Source organism: Heterodontus francisci, chromosome 19 (genome assembly GCF_036365525.1).
Source record: "Heterodontus francisci isolate sHetFra1 chromosome 19, sHetFra1.hap1, whole genome shotgun sequence".
In the NCBI taxonomy this organism is placed as follows: Eukaryota; Metazoa; Chordata; class Chondrichthyes; order Heterodontiformes; family Heterodontidae; genus Heterodontus; species Heterodontus francisci.
The window spans coordinates 51,974,898-51,987,866 of NC_090389.1; the positions used below are offsets into that span (position 1 = coordinate 51,974,898).

Below are 12,969 nucleotides of genomic sequence, written 5' to 3' on the forward strand. Positions count from 1 at the left end.
TCACAGCATATCAAGAAAATTTTCCACCTACCAAAGAATAACCAAGACACTCTACTTGTCCCCCAGAATAAAGCACTCCAAACCAGGTTTCTTTAAACAACAACGACATTATCTATTTATTAGAAAAGAAATAATAAGTCTTAAACAAAATGAGATAAACCTATATGTGAAAAGATTTTTTTAAACTCCTTATTCTTCCTAGTCCTCAAGCACACACACATACATTCAAAAACTGGGGAAAAGCATTTTTTGGTTTACAGCTGTTTCTTAGGAATAAAAAGAAACAAATAAAATGATTAAGCTTATCACTTTCTGGTAGGACGTTTTCGGTATGGTGAGGTGCCCCAGGGTCGAATAGTCAGATGCCACTTGAAGTCTCTCCAGGCAAGGTTGATGAACAGTCTATGATGGGTAGGCATTCAAGGCAATTTGTCTGCAGCAGGTGTCACACAGGTCTTTCAGCAGGTGTGCAGCAACTGGTTTGCTTGGGTTTTGAATCAGGAGTCTAGCAGTAGAAACTTTCTTGCGATTTCAGGATCTCCCAAAACACTGGAGGCAACAGAACCACTCTTGAGGCATGGATTCTTCAAAGACTGGAGGGAATAGGAATCTGCTATTTCTGACATACAGGGGTTTCTTCTCTGAAAAGTAGTCTTCCTCTACAGAGAGAAGTAACTCTTTTTTTCTTGGGTCTTTCTTCTCTCTCCAAGCAAATCACAGCCACCTTTCAAATGCAGGATTTCTTTTCAAGAGATGCAAGTCTTCCTTTACAGAGAGACTTCTTTTTCTCCAGTCTCCAGGCAGGTCACAGCCAGATTTCAAACTGCCTGCTCCTTGTCCAACTCACTGGTCTTTTCACAATCCAAAAGTGAAACTAACTTCAACAATCAAGTTACATGACAGTCATAAATCTTGACCTGATGTTCCACTGCTGAGTTGCTTGGAAATAGGTGCCTTGCAGTCTGTGTAATTCATTCGTTTCAAACCCACCAAGTTTCACAGTAGATGTTCACAGAGAAAAATCCTTTCCTCAGTTTTTAAAAACACAGAATTCTAAGCTTTCAATACAAAAACAAAACTCTTGTAACAGTGTTTATTTGTGTGCATGCATAATCTTCACCAGTATGTTAACGATATTGTAGTGAACCCCTTAATATTGTTGACTGGTGTCATTTCATGCAGTTAGCAGGGACCAATTTAATCCTAATTATGGTTTATGCTAACCACATAACATGATAGACAATAAGAATTTGAAAGGCAACTAATTTTTGCTTCTAGTTTTTTTTTGCTTTTTTCATCCATTCCCTAGCATGCCACTAAGATCTCTGTACCCAGCCTCAGTCCCATTAATACCATGGTCTTTCCCAGGCATTGAACTTTCCCATTCAGGTTACTAGTTGACCTGACTTAAATCCGTCCCCTTTTGACCTTTGTCCTGTGCATCATTCCATGCCACTGCAACATTCAGATCATCTGCTCCACTCCCCAGTCTTATATTTCGAATAAGAGCATTAAAACAAGAAGTAAGAAAGAGCTTACATATATGTAACAGCTTTTGCAATCTCAGGACATCCCAAAGTGCTTTACAGCCAATGAAATACTTTTGAATTGTACTTACTGCTATAATGTGAGGAAATGTGGGGAAATGCAGTACCCAATTTGTGCACACAAGATCACAATTAGCTATGATATCATAACCAAATAATCTGTTGTAGTGATACTGGTTGGCCAGAACACCAGGGGTTCTCCACTATTCTTTTTCAAATGAAGACATGAGATCTTATGTGTCCACCTAAGAAGGCGAATAGGGCCTTGGTTTAGTATTTCATCCAAAAAGTCCTGCCATCAGTGTAGCAGTCCCTCAGTTCTGTACTGAATTATTAGCCTTGATTATGTGCTTAAATTTTTGGAGTGGGACTTAAACCCACAAGCTTTTGTCCCAGAGGCGAGAGTGTGACCACTGAGCCAAGGCAGACTCCTTTTTGGTATGTTGGTTTATAAGGAACTTTTCATCATCATTATCATGTCAATGTTGATGGGCTGGAAACCATACACATTTTAAGGTGCTGTAAAAATGGACTTTTGACCTCAATATGTTAAGAATTTCATTGCATTTCCTGCATATGAAATTATGCCAAACTTGAAACTTGTTAGTTCATCAACACTATATAGCTTTTGATCTCCCATTACATTTTTTTGAAAAAACTTATTTTTCCTACTGACTTTCTTTCTCTGCACCACCATTAATGAGGTTGAGCAGAGCCCATCTCTCAAGTCCTTTCAAAGTTATTCTCTGCCTAGTCAATAGAGGTGCCCTTTCTGATGCATGGTTTGCATTGTTTTTTGGTGGCGCATGGGTTTTGGGTGTTCGGGGCACCTTTTCACAGGACTTCTCTCGGGTCCCGCAGCTCCTTCTTCACCTCAATGGACTTACCGCATGCCGTGGCTGCAGACACTCTGGACTGTGAAGACAGCAGGATCGGAGATTGAAGTATCGGCAGCTGTGCTCGTCAATTTCATCCGGATCAATTTCATTGAGAAAACAAAGAGCAGGTGTGGCTGGGGGTGGGCAGTGGGCCCAGGTAACATACACTAAACTAACTGTTAACTTTTAGATAGGGCTAAAATGAACTGATTTAAAGAGCCAGGGGAATTTAAACAGTTTAAGAGGGCAGATTGGGGGAGAAAACGTTAGGGATGGGAGCAGATGGCCATGGATAGAGTTGAACAGCAAGGGAGCTTCCTAGGGAGCTTCCAGCCCAGGAGCCATCTTGGAAAGAGTCCAAAGTACGGAAAGTCCTCATCAGAGAACTCCTCTTTGCTGACGATGCTGCTTTAACATCTCACACTGAAGAATGCCTGCAGAGTCTCATCGACAGGTTTGCGTCTGCCTGCAATGAATTTGGCCTAACCATCAGCCTCAAGAAAACGAACATCATGGGGCAGGATGTCAGAAATGCTCCATCCATCAATATTGGCGACCACGCTCTGGAAGTGGTTCAAGAGTTCACCTACCTAGGCTCAACTATCACCAGTAACCTGTCTCTAGATGCAGAAATCAACAAGCGCATGGGTAAGGCTTCCACTGCTATGTCCAGACTGGCCAAGAGAGTGTGGGAAAATGGCGCACTGACACGGAACACAAAAGTCCGAGTGTATCAGGCCTGTGTCCTCAGTACCTTGCTCTACGGCAGCGAGGCCTGGACAACGTATGCCAGCCAAGAGCGACGTCTCAATTCATTCCATCTTCGCTGCCTTCGGAGAATACTTGGCATCAGGTGGCAGGACTATATCTCCAACACAGAAGTCCTTGAAGCGGCCAACACCCCCAGCTTATACACACTACTGAGTCAGCGGCGCTTGAGATGGCTTGGCCATGTGAGCCGCATGGAAGATGGCAGGATCCCCAAAGACACATTGTACAGCGAGCTCGCCACTGGTATCAGACCCACCGGCCGTCCATGTCTCCGTTATAAAGACGTCTGCAAACGTGACATGAAATCGTGTGACATTGATCACAAGTCGTGGGAGTCAGTTGCCAGCATTCGCCAGAGCTGGCGGGCAGCCATAAAGACAGGGCTAAATTGTGGCGAGTCGAAGAGACTTAGTAGTTGGCAGGAAAAAAGACAGAGGCGCAAGGGGAGAGCCAACTGTGCAACAGCCCCAACAAACAAATTTCTCTGCAGCACCTGTGGAAGAGCCTGTCACTCCAGAATTGGCCTTTATAGCCACTCCAGGCGCTGCTTCACAAACCACTGACCACCTCCAGGCGCGTATCCATTGTCTCTCGAGATAAGGAGCCCCAAAAGAAAAAGAATCCCCTTGCAGGAGAAGCAGCTTCAGGCTAGTTTAACTTTTACTTTTATGTTATAAAATGTGAGTTATATGTCTATTTTCATTGTCCAGGCCATTCATGAGCTGGAGGATGGTTGCTTTTATAATGTGCTTCAGGTAGGTTGTTTGAAGATTCCCAATGTAAGTCAATTTAAGTGCTGCTTCCTGGTTGTTATCTAAATACTGTGGCTACGATGCATTTCTGTCTTTCAAGCATATGCAGGAACTTCTGCATATTATTTAGAAGTTACTGTTGAGGTATCCAAATTTTTAGTACACTTACCTCAGACACATAGGGAATTTTTAACATTTTCACCTGCTGGGAGCGGGGCAGTTTGGTGTTATGTTGGCGGGGGGGAGGTGGGGGGGGGGGTAGAGTTCCTGGTAGCATGAGGTAACCTGGAAGCTAGGGTTGCCCTACGCACTGTAAAGTTTTAATTCTGCAGCATGCGTGCGATGTCACTGACAGGTTCCCCTCCCAGAAGTCAGCCTGATTGACAGACTTGGCTTCCAGTCAGGTAGAAAATGCTGGAGAAGAGGTCACAGGACTAGGTAGGTCTGAAACCTGACCCAGGCTAGGGTTGCGAATCAGAGGCCTGAGGGATCAGAGGCTGAGGTAGGGGGGGGTGGGTGGTTGGTAGATTGAAAGCTTCGGTGGGCAGAAGAGGTTGGAAACCTGGAAAGGGGCAGTGTTGTGGTGTTGGGAGGCCTCAGGGAGATCGGAAGGGTCGCTGAGGTGTGTCTGATTACAGGCTATTGGCAAGGCAGGTATGTTAGATCCAGCAGATAAGTGGGAAGGCTCTTACCTCTTCAATTCAGTAGTCCTTGCCTTCCTATAACTGCCATATTGTTTGAGTCTCAAGAAACTCAGCTCTCTAAAGTTAAACTGGAAATGGTGAAAAAATGAGGCAAGCAGCCACATTATAATATTTCAATTGATAATCCAGCTGCCCACCCCTATGCTGCCTCCATTAACAGAAAGTAGGTAAGTTGGGTTTGGGATTCAGAAATTTAACATTTCAACCTACCACCCTACCAGCTAACCCAAACCCGCCAGTTTTTGAGGTTAAAATGCACCCCCCTTCCCCCCCACCCCACATACTCTTCCAGTCCTGGCCTAGCTGCTCATTATTCTCGTGGAATTTTATAAGTTGAGTGTGTTTCTTTGCTTCTCCATCACAGTATTGCATAACAGTTAAGGCACTTTGAAGCATAAACAAATACTGGCTTTTCATGACTCACCTTGAATTGAAAAATTACTTCTTGTTGTTGAATGTTGTTGACAGTAGCCCTGGACCAAGTTTGTTGCCTCCAGTGTTGCATTTTCAAACATTTATTTATTAGAAAGGATGGGGGTGGTGTAGGGGGGAATCTGGTTGAATATATATTCTGACATCTTGAGCTCCTGGATTGTCAGACAGATTGCCTGTTCTTATTCTTTTCCGATTTTATTTAAATTTCTGATTACCCTTCTACTGTAGTGCTGTTGTCACCATTGTAGAATTAGTTTTTTTTTAATTTTCTCCATCACTTCTGATACATTCAGCTAAATGTATGCTCTTATTGTGTACTGTTTATCTTGAGTAATTTTATTGTTATTGGCTCAGGGATGTCAACCCAGCTTTATTCTGATCTGAAATGACTTCTGTTCATCAAATTTGGAGTTCGATCTGAACATTATTGCTTTCAAAATAAGAAATACAAGAGAAAACTTGGCTTTGCTCCCATTTTTTGTGTTGCATGGTTTAGTTTGGAGTTCTTTTATGACGATAAAATTCTGCCAAAGCTCAGTTTTGGCTTAGCTGCCAAATTCAGATTAGCATAGATTTCTAGCCAGGATTTGTGCTCATCTCTCTATCAGTATTTTGTTGTTGACAATTCTTAGTCTGTCAGCTGTTCTACTTTTGCAGGTTAGGTTGAGAAATGCATGTTCCTTCAAACTATTGATCTTCTCTCTGTCTTTTGGTTAGTTTTCTCCAATACCTATAATTACAGCTACCAATATTTCTCGTATATTAAGACCCATTGGTTCATCTTTATGTTCAATATATCTCTAAGGGATGATCTAGCAGCTCCATAAGAACTTCAAAAAGATTTTTTAATGCGTTTTATGGCAGTATTTTCTTAAGTTCGCTAATCAACAAATTTCATACACCAGTAAATCTGTCACTTTTTGCAGCAGAGCATCTAATTTCTCTTTGATTTTCTCACTGTAATCTATATAGCATTAAAAGTTTTGTTTCCTTTCCTGTAACAAATATTGCAGCTTCTGTAGGCAATAGATCGAATTCAGATCAACAATCACTCAAACTACTGAACAGCGTCAAGTAATGCCAATAAATTCAATATTGGGTGACCTAAACAGAAAAAGCAATTACATCATGTCCTGAAAGAGAAAAATAACATATAATTTAGTATTGAGAAAAATGACAGTTTTCAAAAGTAAACCCTGGATTTACTATTTTCAAGTATTGAGGAGGTTATTTATTTAAAATGCTGCCTGATCTCACTGCTCCTACTCTCACTACGCATCAAACATCCCTGCTGATCAGTAGCCACACGCCTTGATCAAAAATCCCTATCACTGTGCTTTTCTAAGTTGTACACTGTAACCTCAACAATAACAGCAACTTGAATTTATATAGTGCCTTTAACATAATAAAATGTCACAAGGTGCTTTACAGGGGCCACATAAAGAGATATTACATCAGATGACCAAAAAAGTCAAAGAGGTAGCTTTTAAGGAGTGCCTTAAAGAAGGGAAATGAGGTAGAGTGCCAGAGAGGTTTAGGGAGGGAATTCCAAAGCTTAGCGCCTTGGCAAATGAAGACATGGCCACCAATGGTGGACAGATTAAAATCAGGAATGCTTAAGAGGCCAGAATTAGAGGAGCACAGATATCTCAAAGGGTTATGGTCTGGAGGAGATAAAGAAAGGGCAAGGCCATAGGTTTTATAAACGAGAATGGGAATTTTAAAATTGAGGTGTTACTCAACAGGTAGCCAGTGTAGGTCAGCAAGTAGATGGGTAATGGGTGAACGGGACTTGGTGCAAGTTAGGACACTGCAGCAGAGTTTTGGATAACCTCAAGTTTATGGAGGGTAGAACATTGGACGTTGACCAGGAATGTGTTGGAATAGTTGTCGAGAAGTAGCAAAGGAATGACTCTTGTAGCCACAGTTAAGTTTCTGGTCAAAGGTGACCACCAGGATGTTGATGGTGGGGGATTCAGTGATGATAAGGGGAGGTGGTAAGATTCCCTTTCATCTGCACTGACACCTTCTATTGTGTGCCATCTCATCCTGCAAGAGAGAGGGAGGAATGTCAGTGATTGGATAGCACTGTGTTTAGGTGATGTGCCTGCCATAGCTGAATAGCTGGAGGCATATGGAGGCAGTGAGATGTGGGTGTAAGGCTGACAGCATTGGTAGATGTGTGAGGACGAAGTGGGGTATCTGGATGTTAGATCTGAGTCCTGAGTGTCAGGGATGTGCTGGGTGAGTGATGTGGGTATGGTACCTTGAGCAGAGGGGGAGGGTAGCAGAGCAATGGGTAGGAGAAGTCATGTTAAGATGCATACACTGACCTTGGCCACCCGCATTAGGTCTTTAGACTTCTTGTGGCAGTGCTGTCAGGTCCTCAGGTCCAGATGACGGGAATTGGCCACTCTGGTCACGTCCCTTATGAGGGTGGTCCTTGAAGGCCTTATGGCCACCTGCGGTACCATGCTGCCTCTCTTCCTGTTCACCTCCACCACTAAGACCTCCAGCACTGCATCCATGGCCATGCAACCCTCTCTCTGTCATGGTTTTCCTTTTTCCTTGTTTGCAATTACAGCAATAGTTTTCAGAAGCCTTCTGTAATTCAGTGCAGCTTCCCTTTCAGAGGGCCGGACCTTGAAGAACAGAAGGCTGGTTGCATGAATTGGTATTAGCACATGCTGTCCAGCTCCCTTCTGAGTGCAGAGGCAGCCAACAGCATTAGAAACACCCGGCCCTACGTTACAATCAGGTAAATGAGGTGGCAGCACAAAATTTGCATGCTGCTTGCCTTCACCTCAATGGGCATGGGTGGGTTGCGAATCCTGACACCCGTGCCCAAAAACAGCACAGACCAAATTGTAGCTCTATGTCTGTATCCAGGCTACCCACTCTGCCTTTCATCTTTCTCATGTTCCACTGTGTTAGATGGCAGTCACCATGGTCCACACATTATAACATTCAACATTCTTGCTTCCTGAGGAGACTGCCTAATAATAAAGTTGGGGTTTATTAAGTACAATTCTGTGTGCAGAGCTTCGGGCAATCATGTGCATAAAGAAATCTATTTCCCCACCATTATGGGATGAAGATACTGTTTTGGTCATCTGCATAGTGCAAATATTTTGAAGAGTGCAACAACATGTAGCAATTGTGCACGAGGGAACATTTGAAACTGAAATTTTTATCCAGTTCTTAATATAATTTCTTCCTATAAATTGTGGGGGTAAGTTTCTTCTGTGAGTGCAATTGGTAAACGGGGCACAAATTGCGCTGGTTAGGTTATAAAGTTTCCGCTACCATGCATTGCATAGTAACAAAATAAATCTTCCATGATTAAGCAGAGTCAATGTAATAGAATATACCTTTTTTCTTTGCTTTAAAACATATTAATTGACATATCAGAGAGTGGTAACCTGGTCCAGTTTTACTAATACAGCTGAAAATGGGTTTATCACAAAAATAAGCATTTTATTAAGTATCTAGTCCATCATCTGTGAGCAACCTCATTTTAAATCACTGAAAATGACTTAAAAACTATATTGAACCGTTTAATAATTTGCATTAGTCAGTTTCTTAGTAAAATAACTTTTTTAATATGCAAAAACTTTGAAAGCGTGCCTACTAGTGCCTGTGCGCCTGAGAAAACAAGCTCAATTTGAAGACCCTCTTCGAATGTCAGAATAAGCACAAACTTGCCATCCTCATTATTTCAATCTGTGTATGGACACTTTTGTGAGCAGGGCCAGGTTTAGTTGAAACGATTTTTCAACTATCGGTAAAGGTAGCGGAAACTTGATTTACGCTTGACGTAACAATCTTCTACGCTGGTTCGGCCAATTTTACCTGGATTGCACTGATAAACTCGTGAAAAGCTGCTTGGATTCCACCCCTGAAGTTTTAAAAGGACCAGTACAGGGATCAAAACTGCAAAATTCCAGGTTGAGTTATTTTGTTTCAGAGTCCTGCTATTAAATTTTTTTGCTGTTTGATATCTCTTTTATGGACATAATATTGAAGTTTAAAAGTGTGTTTACAGAGAGTGATTTGAATACAAGTACAGTTGTAGCACGAGTTTTGGGGTTGTGCTGTACCATGTGACACCTGTTTGACCTGAACTTGTATAATGATTTAGAACTGTAATTAAAATCTCCTTGCCACTAAAGGCCTGCTCGGGCCTGCAAATGAAACCCGACCTGAGCCCGACAGAACCACATCCGACCCGAGCCCAACCTGGCCGGAGTCCTTTCATTTTGTCCCACACCCGACCCGACCTGACCACCCGAATGTTCAGTTAACCTAGCTTCCGTTTTTCACTTTTTAAGCTTGTGCAGATAAACAACAAAAACTGTAACTGGACTTGAAAGGTTGTTTAAAAAGTACATTAAGATTAGAGCCATGTACCAGAGCTGGTGACAGAGTGTTTCCGACCCAGCCCGACCCGACCCGGCCCGAGCCCGAATGCTGGACCCAGAAGAGAGACCCGACCCGAACCTGACACATGTCCTCGGGTCCCGTCGGGTTCGGGTCGGGTAGCCATGCTCTACTTGCCACCTAATTCTAAGATACTGAGAAATGTTTTGGCATGAGCTTGTAAATATATCCCCACTGTAAATCACACGTATAGCACCTTCAGACCGAATATAAGTCTAACAGGGTCTATGACAATCTAAAATATACTTCTGATTATAATTGCCAGCTGAACACTGTATAAGTGTCACATCAAAAGGATGCTGCCAGCCACTGAGTTTAGTAAAATGAGGCTGACATAGAGCCACATGCTACTATTTTCTTCTGTGGCTTTAGAATAAAATTGTGGTGAAAAATAATTTCATTCAGTTATTATGTCAGGCCTCATTGTTCTGTTACTTCTGATTCTACACATTTGCCCTCGGCCTGACAAATCAAATATTGGTCTTTTACTGCCCAATATATTGGATAAGGTATTTTTGGGATGACCTCCGAATCTCTTGAAGGACAGAGAAATCTCACAGGTTATTGTAACTTTTTTTCAGTTACTGTATTTGCTATTGTGTCCTCAAACCTAAGCATAGTTAAGTATATTGTACATTAAGAATAATAATGTGCAGATAACCAGATCATACAGCTTTGTCTTCCTTCCCACTGTGTGTATCTTCAGAGGAAGGGAATGGAATACGATGTGGGACGCAACACAATACTGTATTATCAGTGTTCTATTGTGTGCAATAAAGAAAACCATTCCACACATCATTTTCATCTATCTGTCTTGGCTACTTTGCAATGCTAATTTTCAGTTTTGCATTAGAATACACAAAAATAATCAGCAGATATTCATGAAGGACAATTTATATTATAGTGTCAGGGACCATTAATCATTTTTATTCAACATTTACTTCTAGAAAATTCAGTCTCCAAAAATCACAGATATTGTTAAGGAGGAGAAGTCTTTGAAATAGTGTTTCAGATTAATATTTTACATCTGTTTGAATAACATAAACCAAATTCAAAGGAAAAATCTATGAACGTAACCTTGTCTGCATAAATTAGCATATCTGAGTATGTCATGTCACGTGTGTTGGTGACCCAGTGCCATATAACATTCTCTTTCAAATTGTATCCCAATCAGCCAAGCAGTCTTACAGGGAATGAACATGTTTTATGTTAGCGAGTGCTTTCTCAAGGGACTGAGCAAGGACACTTCAGATATCGTATTTTTCTCCAACCTATTTTATATTAACTCAGATGCCAAAGTCGTAGGGAAATGGACTACTGAAGGATCTTAGGGGAGCAAAAAAGTTATCAAAGAAGTAAGCTAACAAGGTTTTTAGGTTAAAAGTGCCTGCGTTATTCTTAACAACTGTTTTAGGTAAGCTTTTCGAAGAACTGAAACAAAGAATTTGTCTTAATCTGTTTGATAGGATTCATTAACATAGTGCACTGGGAACTTGAGCATAAGGATAATATCTGTATAATACTTCAGTTAGAGTTGAACTTCTATTTTCTTCTGTGCTTATATAAAACACTCATTTCTTTACAACTTAATTGAATAGAATGCTAGTGAATATCTGAGGCAGAACAATGTGCACTATACAAAGACTCACCCCCAGCAATGATTAGATAAACTCCAGCAGTTCTGTCACAGTTTAACAGACCCACGCATGAGTGCAAATTAGTTTTCGCAGTTTACCACATGAGTAACAGACATCTTGCAATACATAATCAATGACACAATGTTTTATGTCATTTAAGGATTTGTATTGAAGGTTGTTCTGATGTGGGCTGTTGAAATGACTGCCATTAGTTATTTTTTATTTTCCCTGTTGTTGAATTGCCAGTTGCATTTAACAAAAATAAATCTAGTATCGTTATCCATTATTACATAACTATTCCCGACAAGTCTATTCCCTGCCACCTAAAATCTATTAGTTATTGACACCTTAAATTTTCCTCATCCCATTTTCTCATCTAGTCTACATCCATCCATAAATTAGGAACAGTATGGTTCTTCCACTGATCATAACACTTCAATCTCTCAAATATGAATTTGTTATGTAATCTTAGTGTTGTATTCTGGAAAGCAATAACTCTCATATATTGGCAATGATGTTTTGAACAGAATATTGGGCGGCACAGTGGCGCAGTGGTTAGCACCGCAGCCTCACAGCTCCAGGGACCCTGGTTCGATTCTGGGTACTGCCTGTGTGGAGTTTGCAAGTTCTCCCTGTGTCTGCGTGGGTTTTCGCTGGGTGCTCCGGTTTCCTCCCACATCCAAAAGACTTGCAGGTGATAGGTAAATTGACCATTGTAAATTGCCCCTAGTGTAGGGAGGTGATAGGGAATATGGGATTACTGTAGGGTTAGTATAAATGGGTGGTTGTTGGTCGGCACAGACTCGGTGGGCCGAAGGGCCTGTTTCAGTGCTGTATCTCTAAATAAATTGTAACCCACTTCAGACTGATTAGTACTTAGATTTTTCCACTACAGAAGAATAATCCATCTTTTGTAATCTTGTACGAGAAGGGACAGTAGAAATTTCACAGATTTATTGTCCCCTGGGGGAAGAAAGCAATTGTATTCATATTTGAACATTGAAGGAACTTTTCAACACAGTGAGTAAATGACTTACTTCTGAAAATGCTATCTCTGAATGCAGAGGTCAAAGCAGGTTCTGCAGGATGTCATAAAGAATCCCAACAGTCTTTCTGAATAATTAGAAGTAACCCTTTAGCAGATGGATTGAGAACCAGAGGACACCAATTGAAAGTGATTAGAAAAGAAGCAACAGTGATGTGAGGAAATACTTTTTTACACAGCGAGTGGTTAGGATATGGAATGTACTGCCTGGGAGCGTGGTGGAGACATATTCAATTGAGGCCTTCAAAAGAGAATTGGATAATTGTTTGAAGAGAAAAAAGTTGCAGGGCTACAGGGAAAAGGTGGGGGAGTGGGACTAGGTGAGTTGCTCTTGCAGAGAGCTGGCACACACATGACAGGCCAAATGGCCTCTTTCTGTAACCATTCTATGATTTCTTGATAGTGTAGCCGAAAGGGATTCACGAGGTATTCTGTGAATCAATAGAGAAATGATTGAGGTATGGTTAAGTGTAGAGAATGACAGAATAAATTGAGTTTCAGTTAATTCTGGAGGAAGCTGACATTGTGAAATTCTTTTCGACAGATTTTATTTACCCTTTTGATGCCATCAGAGGTTCAAATAAATGATGTAGCCATTTACTATTGTTCAGCAGTCAAGAGTGAACAATTGTGCATTTGCTTGGAAACATGGAAGGATTTAGCAAAGATGGATTTGGACTTTCGATTCAGGCTGCTGAAATTTATTCAAATTTTGATTCCCTCAAAAAATGTATTGTGACTTCAGATAATCAGAATACAG

General features: G+C 41.3%; 1 protein-coding gene across 9 annotated transcripts in view; it reads left to right on the plus strand.

Annotated features, from left to right (window-relative positions):
- fhit (fragile histidine triad diadenosine triphosphatase) overlaps window positions 1-12,969 on the plus strand; it is a 1,297,392-nt gene that overhangs the window by 341,289 nt on the left and 943,134 nt on the right. Inside the window, exon 1 of one of the 9 annotated variants that reach the window (XM_068051607.1) lies at window positions 10,713-10,882. The exons of 7 other annotated variants lie outside the window; for them this stretch is intronic. The gene's annotated coding sequence lies outside the window, so the exon portion shown is untranslated. Of the gene's footprint in view, window positions 1-10,712; window positions 10,883-10,917; window positions 10,942-12,969 lie in introns of those variants that run through there. One more of the 9 variants, XM_068051608.1, reaches the window with a different exon arrangement.